We start from the raw sequence: 27,641 nt of genomic DNA on the forward strand, positions 1-27,641 counted from the left end.
GTAAGATAGCTCATATTTGAACTATCTAATTAGCTATTGAAATCTAATTAGCTATTGCATTTAGGGGGGAAATCAATTAATTCCTATCGATTTATTTCTGAATTGTGATGATGTCTTTTATTTGATTTTGTTCCATGTCGCAGTTATTCATGGCGTATAATTAATTTTATAGCATGTTATGAACCGTTTTTGCATTTTGCGAGGTCCACTAAATATCTTATCTTTTATTATTTAGTGTAAGTTTTTTAACTCCTTCAAATAGTTGATGTTTTTGTGATTTCAGTGACACCAGGTTGCAAAATACTGTTTACACATTCAAGACTATAAGACTGTTTATAGGCTTGATGAACTATGTATTCGCATTACATTCCGGTTATCTGTTTCTCATATAAAGAATATTGTTGGCATTTTCCTGGTAGTCTGTTTGTAAAAAGCTAACAAAAACGCATCTTTGCTCTGCTGCTCCCATATTACTGTCAAAATGCGGAATGTGGCTTTAAATGTTCAAAACAAAGCTATTGTGTACCGCTTAATTTAATAATTCTGCAAACAAGACAATAGCTCGAAAGTCCCATATTAACATATCTTTTTAATGTAATGTTCATTTTCCTGGCATGTTTAGAAAGCCAATGTGATTTAAACATCAATCAATGTAAAGTAAATGATACAGGCACGTTACATTTCAATTACACTGAATAATATTTCTGTGTTAACTGATTTTGTAATTGTAGGAAATGATGATCGCCCCGACACTGTTGCGTAGAATGTGTGTGGTATTTAAATGTCATTGAACTGTGTTGATGCTGAACCAGCTGCTCGTAGTGCGGTATTGGATAACAACCAGTGGGGAGTCATTAAAGTCTAATAAACATGTAATTGAACATGACGTCCTGTGTTTGAAAGATAATCAGCACTTACGGTCAAAATCAATTTTAAGCTATGGTATTAACCCTTTCTGATTAGTTTTCCATTTAAGAAATGTAGTTTACATTTGCTTGTCTGAACATCCGTTACCTTTATCAGTCCCACGTAAGAAAAAATCCTCCACAGCAATTCTGGCAAAAGAAAAGACATAATCGATAAATTATTTTTACTACTTTGGCTCTGATTTAAATGTATCAATTACTTTTATGTCCTTTGGCCCTTATTTTGAGATGATTTTCTGGATTGAATTCTTCCATTATATAATTTAATATTTTACATAACTTGATGTGGTCCTCTCCCCCTCTACTTCACTGAGAAAAAATATCAGTTGCCAAATTAAGATGAAGAAAGTTAGTGAGAAACTTACCCTGATGGTTGGACACCAGCAGCTTTCTGTGCTCTCTGGACAACTTATATATGAGCTCTTTTTTGTGAGCACAGCAGGTTCAGATCCTATATTTAGTACACAAAAGCCTGCTGATTGCATTAACTGGTATTCTAATATCAGGATATAATTAGAGAAGCAATGTCAGTAATTTGGTTTGGAATTCTTCAGCATTAATCCAGTCGTCATCGTGTGTATCCATATAAGTTGAGCATGTAAAACTGACATATGACAAGTCCAGTTTATAAAATATCCATCCACTGAACCTCTAAAATAGGCTTGTGCTTAACAGGTGCTGCTTTCTTGGTAAGCACACGCTGCATTTATAATTTAGAAATTTTCTTGCCAGAAAAGACCTTTCTGTTTATAAATCCACTCATTCCTTTGTTGCTAATATAGATTTTGGAAGTATGGCCATGACACCGCAATACATTACACTTAGCTGGGGTTTATTTTTAAATTAAAAATGCAAAATTGCTGAGATGCATATTTTTTCTAAAATATTATACAGCAGAAAATGGCATAATTATTCCAAACCTTTGCACATATTGGCCCAGAACTTGCTGGAAAAATAATGGTGAATTAACATTGCTCGCCATTATTATTTCACACAAGGCAAAGAAGATATAGAATCATAGAAGTTTATGGCACAGAAGGGGGCCATTTGGCCCATCGTGTCTGTGCCAGCTGAAAAGAGCCATCTAGCCTAATCCTACTTTCCAGCTTTTTGTTGGTAGCTCTGTAGGTTAAGGCACTTCAAGTGCAAATCCAAGTACTTTTTAAATGCGATGAGGGTTTATGTCTCTACCACCCTTTCAGGCAGTGAGTTTCAGACTCCCACCACCCTCTGGGTGAAAAAAGTTCTCCTCAACTCCCTTCTAATCCTTCTACCAATTACTTTAAATCTATTCCCCCTGGTTATTGACCTCTCTGCTAAGGATAATAGGTTCTTCCTATCCACTCTATCTAAGCCCTTCATAATTTTATACACCTCAATTATGTTTCCCCTCAGCCTCCTCTGTTCCAAAAAAAACAACCCCAGCCTTTCCAATCTTTCCTCCTAGCTAAAATTGTCCAGTCCTGACAATATCCTCTTAAATCTTCTCTGTACCTTCTCTATTGCAATCCCATCTTTCCTGTAATGTGGTGACCAGAATTGTATGCATGACTCTAGCCGTGGCCTAACTAGTGCTTTATACAGTTCAAGCATAAACCCCCTGCTCTTATATTCTAAGCACCTTACCTCCCTGTCATGCTACCTTCAGGGATCTGTGGACATGCACTCCAAGGTCCCTCTGTTCCTCTACACTTCTCAGTATACTACCAGTTATTGCATATTCCCTTGCCTTGTTAGCCCTCCCCAAATTCATTACCTCACACTTCTCCGGATTGAATTCCATTTGCCACTTTTCTGTCCACCTGACCAGTCCATTGATATCTTCCTGCCGTCTACAGCTTTCTTCCTCACTATCAACCACATGGCCAATTTTTGTATCATCTGCAAACTTCTTAATCATGCCCCCTGCATTGAAGTCTAAATCATTGATATATCATTTTCTGCCTTCCATTTCCAACTTTGCTTCTCTCCCTTCTGAGTCTATGCTCAGCTTCCCATCTGCCTGCCAAGCTAGTTTAATCTCTCATATCTTCCAATTCTCCACAAATTGCTGGAGAAATTGCCTCAATAAAATGTAAAAATTGCGACCACGCTGTAAGCCTCCCATTCAAATGAATTGCTTGTGGGGGAGTCCAAAACTATATAACACAGTCACTAATAAATCCAATAGAGAATTAAGGAGAAACGCCATTACACAGAGAATGGTTAGAATGTGGAACTCACTACCACATGGAGTGGCTGAGGTGGTTAGCATAGAGGCATTTAAGGAAATGCTACATCAGGAAGAAAGGAAGAAAAGGTTATGCTGATAGGGTTGATGAAGTAGGCTGGGAGGAGGCTCGTGTGCAGCATAAACATTGGCATAGGTTTTGATCTTCCAGAATTCCCTAGATGCTAGAACAGTTCCCGTGGATTGGAAGGTAGCAAATGTAACCCCGCTGTTCAAGAAAGGAGGGAGAGAGAAAACATGGAACTATCGGCCAGTTAGCCTGACATCAGTAGTAGGGAAAATGCTAGAATCTATTGTTAAGGACGTGGTAACAGGACCCTTGGAAAATCACAATATGATCAGGAAGAGTCACCATGGTTTTAAGAAAGGAAAATAGTGTTTGACAAATCTATTACAGTTTCTTGAGGGTGTAACTAGCAGTGTAGATAAGTGGGAACCATTGGATGTAATACATTTTGGATTTTCAGAAGACATTCAATAAGGTGCCACACAATAGGTTGTTACACAAGATTATGGCTCATGGAAGTGGAATGCTATATTAGCATGGATTGAGGATTGGTTAATGGACAGAAAACAGAGAGTAGGAATAAACGGGTCATTTTCAGGATAGCAGGGTGTAACAAGTGGAGTGCCGCAAGGATCAGTGCTATTTATAATCCCGATCTTTGGCCGGAATTTTCTTTGCCTTGGTGGGTGTGGTGCGGCCGGTGTCCATGGCGGGTTGCAGCTCCACTGCTGGCTGCATCCCGCTGTAGAAAATGAATGTACCTTAATGGGGCCTATTAAGCCTGCCCAGCGCGTTACCCAACCCAATGAGATGGAGCAGGTCTGGTAGCATCATTCATGACACGTTTTCAGCCGATTTCCTTAAAGGGACCATGGCCACCTTACGTTTGAAGTTTCATCTAAGTGCTGCAAACACTGACAATGACTACACAGAGGCAGAGGGCTGCACCCTGGTTCTCCGATGACTCCCACCATATGCTTATGGAGGGAGCCAGAGCACGCAGGGAGGTCCCCTTCCTTTCCGATGGGCAGAAGAGACCTCCCCAGGAGGCCAAGACAGCCTGGTTGGAGATTGCAGAGGAAGTCACAAAGAGATGGGGTGAGGAGGACCTGGGTGCAGTGCCACAAACATTTTAATGATCTCATTAGATCAGGAAACTTTAGTACAAAGCCACACTCAACTGCATCCTGCTGTGCCTCTCATCACATTCCCATCACTCTGCCTTCCCAACCCTACTCCTGCACATCCTTACTCACACCAACATACCGTGCACCTCCACCCATCCCTCTCTCTCTATCTACATTATCACGTCCACCTCTCACTAGCCACCTCTCACATTCACCCTCATCTTAATGCAATCATACCAACTAACAACACACAAGGGTAGCCACTTGGGTGTTTTATCCAATGTTTATGTAAAGTTTCAGTTAATGTGGTGTCAAACATAAAAATCTTTATTTCCAACAAATTCCGGTCTTGGACAGATTTGTGTCCACCTTTGGAAATGGCTTAGTGAGTTGCAGTGAATGATGAAACCTAACTGTACCCCCTACAATGGTGATGAGCATGAAAGGAATGGCTTGGTCATTGTGTAAGGGGGTTTCTTGGTGGTTTGGGGTTTTTGCCTGGCCAGTCAGCCGTGTGTCTGAGCTGTTCCAGCCCCGTGTGGTTCGAATCACTTCCCCTTTGGTTCTGACCGCCGGACTTATTTCAGTAGCGATGTAGACAAGACGAGACCAGTGGTTGGGTGCAAAGAAAACCAACGTTTTATTGAAATAAAGAATGAATTGCTATACAGTGAAATTAATTATGAATGCAGCACACTTTTACTTAACGGGGAGGAGAAATGGACACATCAAGGGAAAATTGACTAAAATTACAATTTAACAAAATTCCCCTTAATTCCCATCCCTTATACCTATCTAGGTTGCCCTGTAATGGGCCAGAAAGTTTATGCTCACCAGTAAATGCCTGCTCCGTGCCCCTGCGGTCTGCCTTGGATTTTTCACCGCCTGAAGTAGAGATACCCCAGTAATTCAAAAGTAACTGCTGGTATTCCACTTCTTTGGGCGGGCTGTGATGGTCCTCTTGAAGGCAGGGCACCGGAGGCGAGGCGGTAGAGAAAGAGAGAATGACTTCCTGAGGGGCTATCTTTATACCCCATTGGGAGCCCTTATCTTTGTGCCCAAATCTGGACGTATTTGGGTCACACAAAAGGGACCAATCTGTCCCCATTGACTGTAATGGGTTTGAATGCGTTTCCCATTTGTTTGACTGGTTTGTGAATAGAGCTGTCCCAGTTTTAAAATGTCCTGCTGGTTTCTTGAGTGCTTGCTAAACAAACCTTAAGTGTTAGTGTAAACAATCCTTTGTCCTGTGGTTACATTTCAACCGCAACTAGATTGACAGCAATCACTTAAGCCCTTGAGTCAACACTGCTAAGAGTTTGTGTAAACAAACAATCCTTTGTTCATTGTTGAAACATAGAAACATAGAGATAGGAACAGGAGTAGGCCATTCGGCCCTTCGAGCCTGCTCCGCCATTCAATGAGATCATGGCTGATCTTCGTCTGAGATCATAGCTGATCTTACCAGTTCAGTACCCCGTCCCCGCCTTTTCTCCGTAACCCTTAATCCCCTTAGCCTTCAGAAATATATCCAATTCTCTCTTGAAAATATTTATTGAATTAGCCTTCGCAGCCCTCTGTGGCAGGGAATTCCACAGGCTCACCACTCTTTGAGTGAAGAAATTCTTCCTCATCTCTGTTTTAAATGATTTGCCCGCTATTTTTAGACTGTGGCCCCTGGTTCTGTGCTCCCCGGCCATTGGAAACATTCTCTCTGAATTCAGCCTGTCCAGGCCTGCCATAATTTTATATGTTTCGATGAGATCCCCTCTCAATCTTCTAAACTCCAGTGAGTACAAGCCCAAACTATTTAATCTCTCTTCGTAGGTCATTCCCGCCATTCCAGGTATCAGCCTGGTGAATCGCCGTTGCACTCTTTCCATGGCAAGAACATCCTTCCGCAGATGGGGCGACCAAAACTGTACACAATACTCCAGATGCGGTCTCACCAGCACCTTGTACAGCTGTAGTAAGGTATCCCTATTCCTATACTCGAACCCCCTTGATATGAAGGCCAACATACCATTTGCCTTCTTAATCGCCTGTTGTACCTGCATGCTCTCCTTCAGTGACTGGTGCACAAGAACACCCAGGTCCCTCTGCACTTCCCCATCTCCCAATCTATTGCCATTTAGATAATAATCTACCCTCCTGTTTTTACCCCCAAAGTGGATAACCTCGCATTTATCCACATTATAGTGCATCTGCCACGTATCCGCCCATTCCCCCAACCTGTCCAAATCGCACTGTAGCCTCCTGACATCCTCATCAGAGCCCACCCCTCCTCCTAGTTTAGTGTCGTCAGCGAATTTGGAAATATTGCATCCAATTCCCTGATCCAGATCATTTATATATATTGTGAACAGCTGGGGTCCCAGGACAGATCCTTGCGGCACCCCGCTGGTCACTGCCTGCCACTCCGAAAACGAGCCGTTTATTCCAACTCTCTGTTTTCTATCCGCCAGCCAGTTCTCTATCCACGTTAATACTTTGCCCCCAATCCCATGAGCCTTAATTTTGCATGATAATCTTTTGTGTGGAACCTTATCGAAGGCTTTCTGGAAGTCAAGGTACACCACATCCACTGGCTCTCCCCCATCTATTTTACCAGTTACTTCCTCAAAAAATTCCAGCAGATTAGTCAAACACGATTTACCCTTTGTAAATCCATGTTGACTCTGTCCGATCCTTTCCCCATTTGTCAAGTGCTCCGCTATTTTATCCTTAATAATGGACTCTAGCATTCTGCCCACAACCGATGTAAGGCTTACTGGTCTATAATTCCCTGCTTTCTCTCTACCCCCCTTTTTAAATATTGGGGTAACATTAGCTACCCTCCAATCCACGGGTACTGTTCCCGAGTCAATGGAGTTCCGGAAGATGATCCTTAGAGCATCTGCTATCTCCAGGGCCACCTCCTTAAGTACCCTAGGATGTAGTTTATCAGGCCCTGGGGATTTGTCGGCCTTCAGTCCCCTCAACTTACCCAGCACCATATCCCTAGAGATACTAATTTCTGTCAGCTCCTCCCTCTCATTAGTCCCTATGTTTGCCGATATTCCTGGGAGGTTATTTGTGTCCTCCTTTGTGAATACAGAACCAAAGTATGAGTTTAATTGGTCTGCCATTTCCTTATTCTCCATTATATATTCTCCCGAATCGGACTGCAAGGGACCGACTTGGGATTTTACCAGTCTTTTCCTCCTGATATACCGATAAAAGCTTTTGCAGTCTGTCTTTATGTTTGCTGCAAGTTTACTTTCGTATTCTATTTTCCCCTTCCTGATTAATCCCTTTGTCCTCTTTTGCTGTATCTTGTACTGCCCCCAATCTTCCGGTCTGGCGCTTTTTTTTGCCAGTTGATATGCCCTTTTTTTTTATTTTATGCTGTCCCTAATTTCCCTCGTTATCCACGGTTGAGTCACCTTTTTAGGTTTATTTTTGTGCCAAACCGGTATAAACATGTTCTGGAATTCTTCCATTCTATCTTTGAATGCTTGCCATTGTCTATCCACTGTCAATCCCCCCAGAAACACCACCCAATCAATCTTACCCAATTCCCGTCTCATACCCTCGTAATTCCCTTTATTTAAGTTCTGGACCTTAGTCTCTGATTCAATTTCCTCACTCTCCATCTCGACTGAGAGCTCGATCATATTATGATCGCTCTGACCCAAGGGGCCTCGTACAAGAAGATTGCTGATAAGTCCCTTCTCATTGCACAATACCCAGTCTAAAATGGCCTGATCTCGAGTCGGCTCCTCGACATATTCGTCCAGATAACCGTCCCGAAAACATTCCAGGAATTCCTCCTCCTCAGAATTTTTACTAGTTTGGGTAGTCCAATCAATATGTAAATTAAAGTCACCCATGATGACAGCTGTGCTCTTATCGCACGCTTCTCTAATTTCCCTTTTTATGCCTTCCCTCACTTCCATATTACTATTTGGAGGCCTATATATCACACCCACTAACGTTTTCCTCCCCTTGCTATTTCTCATTTCTACCCATACAGATTCCGTTTCATCCGAGTTAATATCCTTCCTTTCCATTGCATTAATCCCCTCCTTTACCAGCAATGCTACCCCACCTCCCCTACCTTTTTGCCGATCCTTCCTAAATATTGTATATCCCTGGATGTTAAGTTCCCAGCCTTGCCCACCCTGCAGCCACGTTTCTGTAATCCCAATCAAATCATACTTGTTTACCTCTATTTCCACAACTAATTCATCCACCTTGTTCCTAATGCTTCTAGCATTAAGATACAAAGCCTTCAGGCTTGCTTTTTTCACACTCTCATTGTGAATTAGTTTGGCCCTTTGTGTTTCTCTCCTTTGCTTATTGCTTCTCACCTTTCTACCATCTATTTCTGACTTCATATGACTTCCCTCTTTTCCACTACCTAGGTTCCCATCCCCCTGCCAAATTAGTTTAAATCCTCCCGAACCGCCCTAGAAAATATTACCCCGAGGACATCGGCTCCCTCACAGTTCAGGTGTAGACCGTCCCCTTGGTACAGGTCACTCCTCCCCAAGAACTGGTTCCAATGCCTCAAGAATTTAAATCCCTCTCCCTTGCACCACTGCTCAAGCCACGTATTTAGCTTATCTATCTTACTCTCTCTAAACTTATTAGCTCGTGGCACTGGTAGCAATCCAGAGATTACTACCTTTGAGGTCCTACTTTTCAAGTAGGACCTCAAGAAGCTTCCTAACCACAGTTGATTGACAGTTTCAAGTACTTCAGTATCAGAAGCTGGTATTTTTTTTCAATCCTTTGTCATCCAGTGCTGGGAGATATTCAGACAGGCTGTCTTTCTTTTATGCCACGAGGCTTGCTGCAGCCATCTTTGAATGTCCTGGGTTGTTTAAGTACATTCCAACCATTTTTAAAGTACATTCCAACCAGGTTTTCTTTAATCAAATAATCTTTGGGGGCTGCCAAAATTTTGCGAACCTTACAATTGTAGGGCCGCTTTTTGCTGTTGGTGTGGGGTGGTGCCAACCTGGTGGATCACGTGGCAGCCTTATGTGTGTACAGCGTAAGGATAATTAAACCTGGCCAGGATGAGGCCATCCCTGGCCTCCTGGGTAGCAATGTGCTCAGGTGCTGATGCCCTCTGTCCTATGCCACATCAGGTGATTGTGGAGAAGCTTGATGTTGTTGTTGTTGGTGCTGCTGGTGTGCCTGGTGCTGCTGGTGTTGGTGCTCATCATTGTCCAATCCTGAGGACCAAGGTGAGACAGTATAAACGGCACCCTTGTTGATGGAATAGACAGCAGGTGAAGTACAGATGACAGAAGCATTCTGTCAATGGTGAGAGAGTTCTTCCAATGAGGTGACACTGGATGGAGACTTTGCTGGAAACACTTGCAGCCTGCAGAATCTGTGCTGGAACTGGACTGAGCAACAGCTTCTGTCTGAGGAAAGTGTTCAAAAAGGGTGGTAGAGAGAAAATGGGGAATTACAGACCGGTAAGCCTGACATCGGTAGTGGGGAAAATGCTAGTGTCCATTATAAAGGATGTAATAGCAGAGCACTTGGAAAAAAGTGACCGGATCGGACAAAGTCAACATGGCTTTACAAAAGGTAAATCGTGCTTGACTAATCTACTGGAATTTTTTGAGGATGTAACTGGTAAAATAGATAAGGGAGAACCAGTGGATGTGGTGTATTTGGATTTTCAAAAGGCTTTCGATAAGGTCCCGCATAAGAGATTAGCATGTAAAATTAAGGCACATGGGATTGGGGGCAAGGTATAGACTTGGATAGAGAACTGGTTGGCAGACAGAAAGCAAAGAGTTGGAATAAACGGCTCTTTTTCTGAGTGGCAGGCAGTGACTAGTGGGGTACCGCAGCGATCAGTCCTTGGACCCCAGCTATTCACAATATATATTAATGGTCTGGACGAGGGAACTAGATGTAATATCTCCAAGTTTGCAGACGACACAAAGCTGGGTGGGCGTGTGTGCTGTGAGGAGGATGCCGAGAAACTCCAGTCTGATTTGGACAGGTTGGGTGATTGGGCAGAAGCATGGCAGATGCAATATAACGTTGATAAATGCGAGGTTATCCACTTTGGTGTCAAAAACAGGAAGGCAGATTATTATCTAAATGGCAATAGATTGGGAGAAGGGGAACTGCTACGAGACCTGGGTGTCCTTCTGCACCAGTCGCTGAAGGTAAGCATGGAGGTGCAGCAGGCGGTTAAGAAGGCAAATGGCATGTTGGCCTTCGTAGCGAGAAGGTTTGAGTACAGGAACAAGGATGTCTTGCTGCAGTTGTACAAGGCCTTGGTGAGGCCACATCTTGAGTATTGTGTGCAGTTTTGGTCGCCTTATCTGAGGAAGGATGTTCTTGCCATGGAAGGAGTGCAGCGAAGATTCACCAGGCTGATACCTGGGATGGCAGCAATGACGTATGAGGAGAGATTGGGGGGCACGGTGGCATAGTGGTTAGCACTGTCGCCTCACAGCGCCAGGGACCCGGGTTCAAATCTGGCCTCGGGCGACTGTCTGTGTGGAGTTTGCACATTCTCCCTGTGTCTGCGTGGGTTTCCTCCGGGTGCTCCGGTTTCCTCCCACAGTCCAAAGATGTGCAGGTTAGGTTGATTTGGCTATGATAAATTGACCCTTAGTGTTAGGGGATTAAATACGTGGGGTTACGGGGATAGGGTGGGATATGTGTCGGTGCAGGCTCGATGGGCCGAAATGGCCTCTATCTGCACTGTAGATTCTGTGATTCTGTGATTCTGTGGGTCGATTGGGCTTGTACTTGCTGGAGTTTAGAAGAATGAGAGGGGATCTCATCGAAACTTATAAAATTCTAACAGGACTAGACAGACTAGATGCTGGAAGGATGTTCCCGATGGTCGGGGAGTCCAGAACCAGGGGTCACAGTCTAAGGATAAGGGGTGAGCCATTTAGGACAGAGATGAGGAGGAATTTCTTCACCCAGAGAGTGGTGAACCTGTGGAATTCTCTGCCAAAGAAAGCAGTAGAGGCCAATTCATTAAATATATTCAAGAAGGAGTTGGACATATTTCTTAAAGCTAAAGGGATCAAGGGATATGGATAGAAGCCATGGACAGGGTACTGAATTTGGATGATCAGCCATGATCTCATTGAATGGCGGAGCAGGCTCGAGGGGCCGAATGGCCTACTCCTGCTCCTATCTTCTATGTTTCTATGTTACCTGTCAGGCGAGAGCTTCTACTGTACATTTGATGCTGTCAAGTAATCAGCTGGAGCAATGGCCACTGAACTCCCACCTCAGGTTACCACATGTGGTTCTCGAGCTGCGTGAATCCCTTGGCCATGCAGGGAAATTGAAAAAGTAAGTCGAAAACGGGTCCCAAGTGCCTGTTAAGTAACTGATAATCGTCTCAGTTGGGTCCCCCGCCGTTGCTGGTCGGGTCAGCTCCTCGATGACAGACGTGCCGGGGAAAGGTGCATGGGTGCGAGATGACAGCGGGTTCCTGACCCGCTGTCAAAAAATAACAACTTTCCCACCCGACCCACCACCGATCGCGCCCGCTACCACCCCGGAAAATTCTGGCTAATGACTTAGATGAGGGGACCGAATGTAATATATCCAAGTTTGCTGATGATACAAAGCTAGGTGGGAAGTAAACTGTGAGGAGGACATAAAGAGACTGCAAAGGATTATAGACCGATTAAGTGAATGGGCAAGAATGTGGTAGATGGAGTGTAATGCAGGGAAGTGTGAAATTATCCACTTTGGTAGGAAGAATGGAAACGCAGAAATTTTTTAAAAGGTGAGAGACTAGTAAATGTTCGGATTCAGAGTGATTTGGGTGTCCTTGTCCATGAATCACAGAAAGTTAACATACAGGTACAGCAAGCAATTAGGAAAACAAATAGCCTTTATTGCAAGGGGGATGGGGTATAAGAGTAAGGAAGTCTTATCTAGGGATTTGGTGAGACCACACCTGGAGTGCTGTGTACAGTTTTCGACTCCTTGCCTAAGGAAAACAGTGACAGGATCGGACAAAGTCAACATGGATTTACAAAGGGTAAATCGTGCTTGACTAATCTACTGGAATTTTTTAAGGATGTAACTGGTAAAATATATAAGGGAGAACCAGTGGATGTGGTGTATTTGGATTTTCAAAAGGCTTTAGATAAGTTCCGCATAAGAGATTAGCGTGTAAAGTTAAGGCACATGGGATTGGGGGCAAGGTACTGACTTGGATAGAGAACTGGTTGGCAGACAGAAAGCAAAGAGTTGGAATAAACGGGTCTTTTTCCGAGTGGCAGGCAGTGACTAGTGGGGTACCGCAGGGATCGGTCCTTGGATCCCAACTATTCACAATATATATTAATGATCTAGACAAGGGAACTAGATGTAATATCTCCAAATTTGCAAACAACACAAAGCTGGGTGGGCGTGTGTGCTGTGAGGAGGATGCCGAGAAAATCCAGGATGATTTGGACAGGTTGGGTGATTGGGCAGAAGCATGGCAGATGCAATATAACGTGGATAAATGTGAGGTTATCCACTTTGGTAGCTAAAACAGGAAAGCAGATCATTATCTGAATGGCAATAGATTGGGAGAAGGGGAACTGCAACGAGACCTGGGTGTCCTTCTGCACCAGTCGCTGAAGGTAAGCATGCAGGTGCAGCAGGCGGTTAAGAAGGCAAATGGTATGTTGGCCTTCGTAGCAAGAGGGTTCGAGTACAGGAACAAGGATGTCTTGCTGCAGTTGTACATGGCCTTGGTAAGACCGCATCTTGAGTATTGTGTGCAGTTTTGGTCGCCTTATCTGAGGAAGGATGTTCTTGCCATGGAAGGAGTTCAGCGAAGATTCACCAGGCTGATACCTGGGATGGCAGGAATGACTTATTAGAGATTGGGTCAATTGGGCTTGTACTCGCTGGAGTTTAGAAGAATGAGAGGGGATCTCATTGAAACTTATAAAATTCTGACAGGAGTGGACAGACTAGACGCAGGAAGAATGTTCCCGATGGTCGGGGAGTTCAGAACCAGGGGTCACAGTCTAAGGATAAGGGTAGGCCATTTAGGACAGAAATTAGGAGGAATTTCTTCACGCAGAGAGTGGTGAACCTGTGGAATTCTCTACCACAGAAGGCAGTAGAAGCCAATTCATTAAATATATTCAAGAAGGAGTTGGATATATTTTACAAGGCTAAAGGGATCAAGGGGTATGGGGAGAAAGCAGGGACCAGGTACTGAATTTGGATGATCAGCCATGATCGCATTGAATGCCGGAGCAGGCTCGGGGGGCCGAATGGCCTACTCCTGCTCCTATCTTCTATGTTTCTATGAAAGATATACTTGCCTGAGAGGGAGTGCAGCAAAGTTTCACTCGATTGATTTCTGGGATGAGAGGGCTGTCCTTTGTGGAGAGATTGAGTAGAATGGGCCTATATTCTCTGAAGTTTAGAAGAATCAGAGGTGATGTCATTGAAACGTGTAAAATTCTTAGACGGCTTGACAGGGTATATGCGGAGAGGCAGTTTCTCCAAGAAAGTCTAGAACTAGGGGTCATAGTCTCAGGATAAAGGATTGGCCATTTAGGACTGAGTTGAGAAGCTTCTTCACTCAGAGGGTTGTGAATCTTTGGAAGTCGCTACACCAGAGGGCTGTGGATGCACAGTTGTTGAGTGCTGTACTGTCGGAGCTGCCGTCTTTCGGATGAGTCTGCTCTCTCAGGTGGACGTAAAAGATCCCATGGCACTATTTTGAAGAAGAGCAAGGGAGTTATCCCCAGTGTCCTGGCCAATATTTATCCCTCAATCAACATAACAAAAACAGTTTAGCTGTTCATTATTACATTGCTGTCTGTGAGAGCTTGCTGAGGGCAAATTGGGTGCTGCATTTCCTACATTACAACAACTGCTACACTCCAAAAGTACTTAATTGTCTGTAAAGTGCTTTGAGACGTCTGGTGGTCATGAAAGGTGCTATATAAATGCAAGTCTTTTATATTCAAGACTGAGATCGATAGATTTTTGGGCACCAAGGGAATCAAGGGATATGGGGACAGGGCAGAAAAGTGAAGTTGATGTAATAGTTCAGCCGTGATCTTATTGAATGGTGGAGCAGGCTCGAGGGATCGTATGCCTACTCCTGCTCCTATTTCTTGTGTTCTTATAAACTATATAGGCTGAATGGCCTATTTCTGTTCTGTAAATTCTTTGTAATTCTATGTAACTGCGTATCATGAACTTGCTGGATTTATGCCATTAATGCAAATTAGTCTCGCCACAGCCATTTACAGCTGGTTATTCATGTAAGTGTCAACTGTGGCTCAGTGAGTGGCACACTCACCTCTGAGTCAGAAGGTTGTGGGTTCATGTCCCACTCCAGGGACATGAGCACAAAAATCTAGACTGACACTCCAGTGCAGGGCTGAGGGAGTGCTGCACTGTTGGAGGTGCCCTCTTTCGGATGAGATGTTAAACCGAGGCCCCGTCTGCTCTCTCAAGTGGACGCAAAAGACCCCAAGGCACTATTTCGAAGAAAAGCAGGGGAGTTATCCCCGGTATCCTGGCCAATATTTGTAAGGGGTTTTAGATCGCAGAGGTTTCTCTCTCTAGAGGCCTCTCTCTCTTGCACAGTAAAACCGTGAGTGGTTCGACCCACTCGCCCCTTAGATTCTGTACTCTGGACTTTGGGGCAGGAACTACAATGTAGAGAAAACTCTTATAGACCAAGTTTGATGAAACGAAATGAAATTTTATTGCATAATGTAAAACAAATCAAATGCAAGCAAATAAGAGGGTACATGGGATGGAAAAACACAAACAAATCATAACGACACAATACTAACTAAGGCAAATACAGGCATATTATAGTCTACAAAGATTATCATGAAATGGGGAAACACACGGAACATTGAGGGACAACAACTCATGTTAATTATACCCTTAAATGCCCACCCCCTTAAACCTATCTAGATCTGATTATGAAGGGCCAGAAACATGCTCACCAATCCAACTAGGAAGTGTAAGGTTTTGAAACAGGTCTGCATTTTGATCACTTCAGGCGTCCTGTCTCCTCGTGGTGGGCGCTGCGGGCTGCGCCACACTGCTCTCTTCCTCGATGTGAAGGCCACGAGCAGGCCGGATCTCAGCGGGCCTGGACACCAGTGTGGAGGACGACCATCTGTTTGACCATTTTCATATAGGTTTCTTAGGACTACGGTCCTTGGTCTCGTCAAACGGCCCGGGATAGGTCAATGATCTCCCGATGTTTTACCCCGGGGCGGGATGCCGGCTCGAACCATCTTCTTCCCCTTCTTCAAGCGATGATGTCACCGAATACAATGGTAGCACCACGATGGCTGTTTTTGTTTCTACCCCCGGGTTCCCCAGATATACTTCTCAGGAGAAGCCTTTTTCTCCCGCCCAAATCAGGTTAGTCTTTGTTTAACTTTTGGCGGGCTTATTGCACAGCGGGGTAGTTATTATATTTTAAAATACTTTGGGATGGCTGGTAAAGGGCCATCTCTGGTCTGGAATGACCTTCATTGTTTTTAATGTCCTGGTGATGTCCTTAACGGGTCCTTGATGCTCTTCTCATGAATATGAAACTGTTCCCTTTTGTCTGGGTAAACATTTAGATGGCCTTTATCTGCAGGCCGATCTTGACTGGATCTGCATCCAATCTATATGTATATGTGGGTGTCTGGTTTCGTTCTCTCAGAAACGGCTTCCAGAACTTACTGTGGGCTGAATCCACAAAGCTGTCTGAGGACTGCAGGAACCATTTTAAGGTGTCCCAATAAGTTGGTCACGGGGTCTGGTGGCCATTTTGAATGCCCCTTTTTCCTAGGCTCCTTTTAAAATAGTCTTTAAAATCATGGTCTCTTCTGCCATTCGAACCTTTATAACATAAAGTTCAATTTTGCGAATCCTACACTCCCCCCTGATGATACTGTAACTTGCTTGATGTATCATAATTCTGGGTGAGCAAAATTTTCTGACTTTCCATAATCAAACCATCCCCAGTATTTACCTATCTATGACCCCACGACACATGCATTTCCCATTTCAGAAAAAACTAGTGTACATTAAGCATCTATAGATGGCACTACTTCAGATGTGAAATTTGACATACTCACTTCCAGGCGTGGAGGGGGGCCTAATACCCTTACATCACCTGGTGCATACACACTATCTTTTAATAATAACAACAGGTCTAATAAACTTCAATAATAAAAAATAAAGTACACACACGAAAATTAATGCACATGAATACATACCAAATACAGAGGAGGGAGGGAAAACTTTAACTTTATACAATAGCAGCAGAACTAAACGGGTGTCTCTTCTTCTACCCGCACATAATGCTCCCTCCATTCCCCTCTACTCTCGTACTTTTGTGAATGTTTGACCCCTTTACAGTGTGCAAACAGTAAATAAACTACAATGATAACCTGGCACACTACAAGAATGTGCGAGGCTATCCTAATCCAGGAAGGGACTTCTATATTAGTGAACAGGTCCCACCACGGTGGGGTCACTATATCCAATATGTCTGCCCCTATCTCTAAAGTCTTCTGCTCCAGTGTATAGAAATGTTTCTGTGAAATAACAATGGCTTTTAATATCTTGGTGAGGTGTTCAGGGAGAGGGGGAATGATATATCCAAAATGTGCAACGAATCGCTGAGGATTGGTGAAATTCTCTTTAACAGTGATGTGAACAGTGGAAGGTTCAGGAATGGGGACAATTCGCTCTTGGGCCACTTGAACTTCTGCCCTGGGCTTGCAACAGAAGCTGCTGTCACTAACCGGACACCAACCGCGCTGTCCATGTTGGTAGTGGGGCGCTGCAGTGGTGACACAGTATGTTCCACCTCCTATATATGCCACCTGTGGGGGCACATGGCCTTGTGCCATTGCCTCCATGGTGCAATTTATAGGCTCTGCGCCAGCAGTTCTGAACCCGCACTGTGGTTTTGAATGGGCATTCAAGTGCTGGGGACACAGGATGATGTGTGCTCCCCGGCTCCGGCACCCCGAGAGGTCGGTACCCGTCATTGCATGCTCCCATCGAATGACGTAAGGTGGGACCCCTGTGTAGCGAATGTGCGCACCCCCCTGAATGACTCCAATGTTCTCCACCCTGTATACCAGGGCGGGTTTAGCTGTCTTTCCCATCACTGGCATTCTTACCACTATACCCATAATGGTGTAGTTAGACCGTCCACAGTCCACTGGGACTGGGTAGGCCTCTGAAGCTAGTCTGAGCTGGCACGGACTCAATGCATTCTCAAAAGGGTGGAGGGCTGCGAGGTGCTTGTTGCTGATCCAGGAGGGGACTAAACCTTGTTTCAAATCCTCCAGGTTACTGCGGCCCTCGCCCAGTAACCACGCCCCGTACAGCACACAAGCTTCGTTCTGCGCAGCCTGACCTGATGCATTCCGATCCTCCGTTTTGGCGTGTTTCTCCAGCTCAGCTATTATCTCTTTTAAGTGTAGTGTCATGGCCTGGTCCTCATGTAACTCAGAACCCACTACCTTATTCTCGTCAGTCAGTATCTTTCTTAACTGTGTTTTCAAACCATTGATTTGGGCTTGCAGCTCCACATCATCCAAAGTGTTGATGACGGAAGTCCCTGTGTAAAAGGCTGTAAAGATATCATTTACTGCACCCCTTCTTTGTCTCCCTATTCTGTCCAAGACCTCATGTGGTGTGGTGTACAATTCGGCTCTGTCGACATCGGCAAAGTCGAATTCATAAAACTGTTTAAACATGTTTGTTAACGGGACCTGGTATAATTGCTCCATTTCCCTGGGGCACCACTCTGGCAACCGCACCTCGGTGAGGTTTAAAATCACCGAAGCCACCGCGTAGTGCACCCCTTGCTACAGCACCTGACCTGTGGGTACCAATACCAGTCCATTCCTGGGTCCCTTTGTTGTGGTGGGGCACCCTTCCTTGAGGGCTTTAGCTGCCGGAATTGTGGGCAGGGGCTTGCGGGGTCGGGTGATGAGCTCAGTGGCGTTTACTGGGATCTGAGAGTATGGGACTCCGCACGCCCGTGTGCTGACATCCCACCTCATTCCTTGTCCAGCATCCTGCCACTGCCTTTGGAAAAAGATGGAGACGCCTGTGGGGCAAGCGTGTTCTGAACCCCACATGCAGATGTAGATCCCCTCATCTGGTTTCCACCATTTGTCCCAACAGACACTCAACCCCCCATGAGTTCCCATAATAGTCCGATGGGTATTGTTACCCAGTCTCTCCCACTCAACCGTAGAGTTCTTCATAGTTCTGCTCAACTTGCGCAGCCACCACCATCGGTCCAAAAGAACATGTCCAAAACATTCCAGGCAAATCTTCTTCCCGACGGTAACACTGACTCTGGGCACGATGACCCTCACTCGGGGGCACATCAAGGAAGTCTCTCGGTACGCAAACCCGGACTGGCTGGAGTATTCCGTAGAGTTCGACCCCAGCCATCCTGGCCACCTCCCTTCGTGGAAATATACGGCAGTCTCTTCAGCGTCCCGTGGGCCGGTTCTGTCAGTCGCGATGGGGCCTCTGTTGCCAGAGCACCCACAGATCGTGGAGTCCTTGGTGCGGCCCCGATAAGCCCAGCTCCACCCGATTACCACGACCATAAGGAGGATTCTGTTCATCATCCTCTTGGTTCCTGTAACAAATTAAACAATATAGCCAGGCTCCCGAGAGATTCTGGCTTAGGTGAAAGCATGATCGGGTCTTTCGACCTCGATCCAAACGAATACGCATACTGAGCAGATCTCAAAACTACTTATGACTCTAAACACTTTAATGTATATACACCTTAAACTTAAAACTTAAACTTATGTACAGCGCCGCCTGTCCCCGGGCGGCTTACCTAATCCCTGTTTGGGCCGCAGCTTGCCGCTCCCTGTGGTGGGGCTGCAGTGACCTGTGGCTTGGGTTCCTCGCAGCCTTTTGCTGTCAACTGGGGACTGCGTTCTGCCAGGGGTTTCCCAAGTCTGCGTTTACCGAAGGTGGGGGAATCGGGCCAGGGCTTCCTTGGCTGGGGCGCCCGAGGCGACCTGCGAGGGGGTGCCTTTGGTGAGGCTCCCGTAGCAAGTGGACCTTTGGGTGGGACCTTGGCTCTCACAGCCCGTGGCTCCTCCACAACTGCCAGCTTCGGCTCCCTTCCCTCAGGCTCCGCCCCTTTGGGATTTGGGTCTGTGGCAGACAACTCCTCCTCACCTGTCCCTACAGGTGGAGGATCTCCGCTCCCAATTTCTACCTCCCCCAAACTTGAGTCAAGGGCGGGATCTCCGTCCTCCGACTCCACCTCCTCCAGAATCATATCAAGGGCGTGGCCCAGCTGTTCGGGCTCCTTGGCTCCGATAACGTTCGGATCAGGGGGAGGGCCTTGGTCTTCGGGCTCCTCCTCGTCCGAGTCCCAGGCCATTGGGGAAACCTCCCAGGTGGGTGGGACAGTTTCTCCCCTCAAGCAGGCTGCTGTTCCAGCTTGTGTGGTCTGTGACTCATCGCTCGCCTCAGGCTGAGGATCTTTACCCTCAGACCTGGCTTCGGTTGCTGGTACTCTTGCACCTGGCTTAAACAGTTTGCACTGATTGATGTGAAACCATTTAGTGTGCCGGGGCAACTTCACTGCATATACCATGGGGCTGGCCTTGTCTACAATGCTGTAGGGCCCCATGTACAGTGGTTCTAAACTCCCTACTCGGGCATAGTTTCTCACCATGACCTGATCTCCAACTTCCCACTCATGTGTTTTTCGGGGTTCAAGCAGCAATCGGTTGCCCTGATGCTGCCTTCCCATGTTCCCAGCCGCTTGCCCATAAATCTGTTTCAGCCGCTCAAAAAGGGTCCGGGCAAACTTGTCCCGGTTTACCTCTCGGAGCTGACCCTCAGTGAGCACCGGGGCTAGTACATGGGTGGGAGTTCGCATGACTCTTCCAATCATTAATTCGTATGGGGAGTACCCCGTACTTTTAGACTGGCTAGCCCGGATCCCCATGAGGACTAGAGGCAAGGTCTCCGCCCATTTCTGGGGCGAGTCCCTCGTCTCCTTCCTCAACCTTTTTTTTAAGGTGCGGTGCATGCGTTCCACAATCCCAGATGACTGAGGATTGTGGGCCACGTGCCTCTTCCCTTCAATGCCCAGGAGCATGAGGGTGTCCTGCATCACTTGGCCAGTGAAATGAGCCCCTCGGTCAGACTCCACAAATCGTGGTAGTCCCCACCGCGAGAACACCTCCCGGACCAAGATCCTGGCAGTACTAAGTGCCGTGGCTGTTCGGCACGGGAAGGCTTCTACCCACTTGGTGAACACATCCACCAGGACGAGGCAGTACTTAAAACCTCCCTGGGCGGTGGGCAGTGGCCCGATGTAATCGATCTGTATCGACTGCCATGGTCCCTCTACTCTCCTGATGTGTCCCAAAGGCAGCTTCCTTTTCTGGGGGTCTGGGTTGTTTGCAGCGCACACGAGGCAATTAGCACAGAGCTCGCGGACATCATCCTGAAGTCCCGGCCACCAACCTGCCTGTTCTACCCGTTGCCAGGTGACCTCAGGCCCGGGGTGTCCTGCTCCTGGACCCTCATGGGCCAGTTGAAGGAATTCCCTCCGGTGCTGCTGCGGCACAACCCACTGTTCTTCTCGGAACAGCATGCCTTCCTTGATGGAGAGGGCTGCTGTACCATACGGACCCTCTACTTCCTTGCCCTCAGTGATGGCCTTGAGGACTGTTTTTAGGGCGGGATCTAGGATTTGGACGGTCTTGAGGTCTGGGGGCAGCGTTACCCCTGTGGTACCCTGAGTCCCATCCCTGCCTTGGATCACTGCCACGGGTTTGGACCCATAGGGATCCCAAAAAGTACCGGTGCGGGCACCCTCTCTGGCTAGCGTATCCGCTTGTTGGTTACCCTCGCCACGGGGCTCCGTGGAGGAATGGGCCTTTACCTTGTGGATAAAGACTTCCCCTTTCTCTCCCACTGCAGTCAAGATCTTTTCTAACAGGGGCTTTACAGTTAAGGGTCGCCCGTCCCCAGAGGTATATCCGCGGCGGGACCAGATGGCTAGGTACTCCGTACACGAGTTGCATGTGAACATGCTGTCCGAGCAAATCGTGTATGGGGTGGGGAAGATCTCGGGGTGTGTAACGACGTACACTACCACAGACAGTTCAGCCTACTGGGCGCTCATAGTGCTGGGGAGCTTAATCGCCAGGGCAATGTTTGCCGCGGGGTCATAAACTCCACACCCTGTGAGTCGTTCGCCAGCGGAGACCGTGCTGGAACCATCTACGTAGATCTCGCGGCCTGTGGGATGTATCCCGGCCCGTAAACCTACGTCCACCTCCCATACCCCTTCTACGGAACACCGATGGGCTGTTCCGGGATATACCATGTTGGCCACGAGCTTGGGCTCACAGAGACCCTTCACCTTCAGCTCCATCTGTGAAAGGAGGAGGGTCCAGCGCGCAATGCGTGCACTGCTTACTGTCCAATCCTTAATCCTTCCATCTAGAAGCATTCGGGTGGGTGTGTGATGGGTGAGGAGAGTGATGGGAGAGGTGCCTGTGAAGATCAGAGATCTTTTCACAGCCCAATGCATGGCCAAAAGATGCTGCTCGCAATTGGGAAAACTCCTTTCCACATCGGTGAGCACCCTGGAGGAATAAACCACCGGCCTTAGCTTGCCGTGTCGCTCTTGAAGCAGTACAGCGCTCAAGCTATCCCCGCTAGCCGCTACCTCCGCTAGCCGCTACCTCCAGGAAAAACTCCTCTCCCCCATCTATGGCCCCCAGAGCTGGCGCGGTCTGCAAGCCCCTCTTGAGGTTTTCAAATGCTGCCTGGCAACCCTCGTCCCAGGACCACTCCACTCCCTTGTGTAGGAGTCGGAGCAGCGGGGCTGCTGTGGCTGCATAGTCCTCAATAAAGTCTCTGCAGTACCCGGTCAGTCCCATAAAGGACCTCACACCCGTTACGGTGGTGGGGATCGGTAGATCTTCTACCAATTCCTGCCTGGCCTTATCTATGGCTCTTTCACCGGCGCAGATGGTCAGACCCAGGAATTTCACTTCCTGCTGGCCGATCCGTGCCTTCTTTGGGTTTACTTTGAAACCCTTTCTGCCTAACAGCTCCAATAACTCGGCCGATAGTGGGCCATGCTCCTCTCTTGAATCTGTGAACAGGAGCAGGTCGTCCACATACTGCACTAGCTGATTGGGCTGGCTGAACTCTTTTAAACTCCCTGCCATGCATTGATGGAAAATGCTGGGGCTATTGTGGAAACCCTGTGGTAGGCAGTTCCAGGTGTACTGTTGCCCTTTAAACGTAAATGCAAACTTGTACTGATCCTCCCTCCTTAAAGGGTTGGACCAAAACCCATTAGAAATATCCAGCACCGTGAACGTGGTCGCGGAGGCTGGAATACTTCCTATCAGGTCGGCAACTGCTGCTACCGTCGGCGCGCAGGCTGGGATATTGCTATTGAGGACTCTGTAGTCCACCGTGGCTCTCCAGGAATCGTCCGGCTTCCTCACTGGCCATAACGGAGAGTTTACATGGGTGACTATCGATTTCAACATGCCCTGCTGCACCAGTGACGACATTGCTGTCTCCATGTCGGGCTCCGCTTCCCGGGAGAAGTTGTACTGTTTTTGGGGTCGGGCCATGGGGTCTCCGTCTACTCTGACCTCAAACCCGGTGACCCTCCCGCAATCGTGCTTGTGAGTGGCAAACGTCGTCAGGTGGTCTGACACAAATGCCTGCAGATCTTGTGGGACGCTTGTGATCATGAGCTCGAGGTCGTAGCCCTCTTTTGGCTTCACAGTACACAGGGTCCCTCTTTCTCCTTTCCCTGGGATGATGACTACCTTGCCCGGCTTACCCTTACCCGATCCCCAAAGACAATGATTTCTTAGATCCACGAGGATCCCATGTTCTACCAAGAAATTGGACCCAAGGATCCCTTTCCCATTCTCCACTTCCCACTTCATCAGTATACACTTCCACTTGGTGCGGAGTGATCCTAAATGAACGGAGAGGGGAATGGAAAACACGCCAGCCTGTTCCTTGCCTGTGAAGCCCGACAGAATATATGGAACTCTGGTGGATAGAGGTGAGGCGATAGGGTTACCTGCGTGGATCACGGTGCACGATGCTCCCGTATCCAACAGATAGGTCCCTTTTACCTCCTCCACTTCCATCTCCACGAGGGGTTGCCTCCATACATCATATCGCAGCGCACACAAGTAAACGGGCTGTGCCGGCTCTAGTCATTTGGGCACAGCGGTCGGGGTTTCGGGAACAACAAGACCAGTGGTGACGGCTATCTTCCCCTGCGAAATCATAAGAGACCGCATTGTCTCTAAAATTGATTCAATCGCAGCGGGGTTCATAGCTGCACCAACTCCTTGTGCTGGGGCAGGAGCAACGGCTTGGGTTTGGGCTGGTGTTGGGGCGACGGTCTGGGCTTGGGCTTGGGCTGCAGGAAATTTTCCCTTATTATCCTTCCACAGATTTCTACAGTCCCTGCGCCAATGTTCATCCTTCCCACACCCGTAGCAATTGAGCTTGGCTTGGGCAGGGCGGTTCCCCTCCTGACGCCACTCCTTCTTGCTTGGGGCTGCAGGTTTTGCCTCATGCACCTTTCCCTTCTGGGGAGGTGTTTCCTGACCTCTACAATTCTTATACGCGACGCTGAGCTGGCGGAGCACCGTCTCCTCCGTGACACCGGGACCTTGGGTATCAAACCAAGATCTGGCTGGGGCCCGTATCTGTGGCAAGCTGTTGGTAACCAAGCAACGGAGCCAATGAACCCGCTGTTCAGCGCTCATTGCAACCCATTCAGGCACACCCGGACAACTGCGTCGATACACTGGCCACAGCCTTTCTGCGAAAACCCGTGGGGGTTCTCCAGATAGCTGCACGGTCCCTTCCACACGGTCGAACGGACTACCGTCATCCACTCCCATTACGTCTAAAACTTCCTCCCTGAGATCCACATACCCTTTCCGTCCCCTCTTACTCTCATCTGAGAGGCACTGAAGGATTGTGCAATCCAGGGAGAAGAGCAACATTTTCGCCTGTTCCTGATCGTTACAATCATTAATGGCGGCTGTCCTCTGTATCTCCCTGAAATGAACTGAGGGATCTCCCTTTACTGTGAGTCTTGGGAGGTGGGCCACCATGGATCTTATTTGTTGGGCACTGTAGGGCACCACGAGCTGGTTCATGTGTTGTCTGACATCGCCATTGTCGGCATTGGGACCGAACCTCTGGTGCCGAGCGGGACACATTGATGCCGGTCCCGGCTTTGCTACCAGTGGCTGTTCTTCCTCACATTCCACCTCGGCTACCTCCTCTTTTACCACCCCCTGTTTTTCCGGCCAAGCCTCACTGTAGCTCGGCGGTGCTGAGGGCTCGGTGGCTGGTGCCACAACTACTTCGGCTGGGATCGGTTGTTTTGATTCCTTTAAAAAGTCCATGTGACTGGTTTTCGGGTTGACGAGGCACACCATGCCTTTTGCCTTAACCAGGGCCGTTCTTAGGTCCTCTATGGTCTTTTGGCAGGAGCCATGGTCTGTGCTCTCAAACCCGTGCTCGAGGGCTAGCTTGTAAGCTGCCTTAACCTCCACTACTCTCTCCTCCTGCGCTCTTAGCTGTTGTGCGAGGCGGGCGTTCTTCTCCCGGATCCTCGTTTCATGGATCTTTGCCTCAGTAACCTGGCACTCCAGGTACTCTATCCTAGCCTGATGTTGACGAGCTACCACTTGGCATTCCTGATTCAGCGCCTGAAGCGCTGTGATGAGTTTTTCCCCACCCATGGCCTTTTCCTCTATCTCTGCTGCCTGGGTTGTGATCCTGGCTGCCTGTGCTGCAACGACTCGGTCCAAGATCTGGACTTGCTTCTTGTAACACATCAGCCACACTGCCTTCTCCACTGACTTCTTATGCTCTTTGCTCTCTGTCCACCTGATGGCTGCGTCCACCGGATGCCCATCCAGTAAGAGATCGGAAATCCACTGCTTAGTGAGATTTACCTTGCCAAAGACATAATCCGCTATCCTCTCATCCATACCATTTCGTCCATTCAAACTTGGATCTAGTACATTGCAATCCTGCTGCCAGAGTCCTGCCGCAGTCGCCATTTTCTGTAGATCGCAGAGGTTTCTCTCTCTAGAGGCCTCTCTCTCTTGCACAGTAAAACCGTGAGTGGTTCGACCCACTCACCCCTTAGATTCTGTACTCTGGACTTTGGGGCAGGAAATACAATGTAGAGAAAACAATATAGACCAAGTTTGATGAAACAAAATGAAATTTTATTGCATAATGTAAAACAAATCAAATGCAAGCAAATAAGAGGGTACATGGGAGGGAAAAACACAAACAAATCATAACAACACAATGCTAACTAAGGCAAATACAGGCATATTATACTCTACAAAGATCATCATGAAATGGGGAAACACACGGAACATCGAGGGACAACAACTCATGTTAATTATACCCTTAAATGTCCACCCCCTTAAACCTATCTAGATCTGATTATGAAGGGCCAGAAACATGCTCACCAATCCAACTAGGAAGTGTAAGGTTTTGAAACAGGTCTGCGTTTTGATCCCTTCAGGCGTCCTGTCTCCTCGTGGTGGGTGCTGCGGGCTGCGCCACACTGCTCTCTTCCTCGATGTGAAGGTCACGAGCAGGCCGGATCTCAGCGGGCCTGGACACCAGTGTGGAGGACGACCATCTGTTTGACCATTTTCATATAGGTTTCTAAGGACTACGGTCCTTGGTCTCGTCAAACGGCCCAGGGTAGGTCGATGATCTCCCGATGTTTTACCCCGGGGTGGGACGCCGGCTCTAAACGTCTTCTTCCCCTTCTTCAAGCGATGATGCCACCGAATACGATGGTAGCACCACGATGGCTGTTTTTGTTTCTACCCCCGGGTTCCCCAGATATACTTCTCAGGAGAAGCCTTTTTCTCCCGCCCAAATCAGGTTAGTCTTTGTTTAACTTTTGGCGGGCTTATCGCACAGCGGGGTAGTTATTATATTTTTAAATACTTTGGGATGGCTGGTAAAAGGCCATCTCTGGTCTGGAATGACCTTCATTGTTTTTAATGTCCTGGTGATGTCCTTAACGGGTCCTTGATGCTCTTCTCATGAATATGAAACTGTTCCCTTTTGTCTGGGTAAACATTTAGATGGCCTTTATCTACAGGCCGATCTTGACTGGATCTGCATCCAATCTATATGTATATGTGGGTGTCTGGTTTCGTTCTCTCAGAAACGGCTTCCAGAACTTACTGTGGGCTGAATCCACAAAGCTGTCTGAGGACTGCAGGAACCATTTTAAGGTGTCCCAATAAGTTGGTCACGGGGTCTGGCGGCCATTTTGAATGCCCCTTTTTCCTAGGCTTCTTTTAAAATAGTCTTTAAAATCATGGTCTCTTCTGCCATTCGAACCTTTATAATATAAAGTTCAATTTTGCAAATCTTACATATTTATCCCTCAATCAACATAACAAAAACAGATTATCTGGTCATTATCACATTGCTGTTTGTGGGAGCTTGCTTTGTGCAAATTGGCTGCCGCGTGTGCAATAGTGACTACACTCCAAAAGTACTTCATTGGCTGTAAAGCGCTTTGAGATGCCCATTTGTCCTGAAAGGCGCTATAAAAATGTAAGTATTTTTTTCTCCCTAAGGATGCTGTTAATGATGTGATTTTTGATCCTGACATGACACTCAACATTGGAGGCCCAGATAGGGAACACTGAAGTTGTGGTGTCTCACTCCAGCAGATAGTGAATTGTACCTATAGATATTTTTTTAATGTTATCTCTCTTGGCTGTATTTTTGTGACAGTCTTATCATCCACGCTCCTATTAGTTTTGGAAGGCAATAATTTTCAGGATGCAAAACTTTATTGACACTCAAATGCAAATTAGATAGATTTTCTTCTGAAAGTAAGTTTAGGATATGCTATTTGAGTAATTTGTGACTTGACGTGTTAGGTGTAGCATCCTTTGGAGGAAAAGGGTGACTGGGAACCTATGGTTCCAAAAGCTCTCCACCACTGGGGTTTTCCTCATGCCATTTCTGGGTCTGCTGTGGTCTAATTGATAGAGATTGATTGCTATGACTTGTCAACGACTCCATTATCATTGTATCATGTGACTACAAGGATGGTAGAAGGCGAACTGGAGGGGCCTTGGTTTTCTTTTGTCTAGCAATTTCTATGTTCCAATGAAAGCAGTTTCACTGTACCTGATCATGATGGATGGGCCTGATGGTTCTATACTTCATGGGTCAAAAATGTTCGTACATTTTGCACACCTACCCTGCCATTCACTCATTAACTTCTCAAA

The 27,641-nt window shown here is 47.1% G+C and overlaps 1 protein-coding gene across 7 annotated transcripts in view; it reads left to right on the top strand.

Annotated features, from left to right (window-relative positions):
• LOC147102664 (putative uncharacterized protein MYH16) overlaps positions 1-27,641 on the top strand; it is a 589,631-nt gene that overhangs the window by 319,286 nt on the left and 242,704 nt on the right. The window lies entirely within an intron of this gene.

The sequence above is a fragment of the Somniosus microcephalus genome, chromosome 21 (assembly GCF_052327205.1).
Source record: "Somniosus microcephalus isolate GS21.2 chromosome 21, FLI_Smic_1.0, whole genome shotgun sequence".
In the NCBI taxonomy this organism is placed as follows: Eukaryota; Metazoa; Chordata; class Chondrichthyes; order Squaliformes; family Somniosidae; genus Somniosus; species Somniosus microcephalus.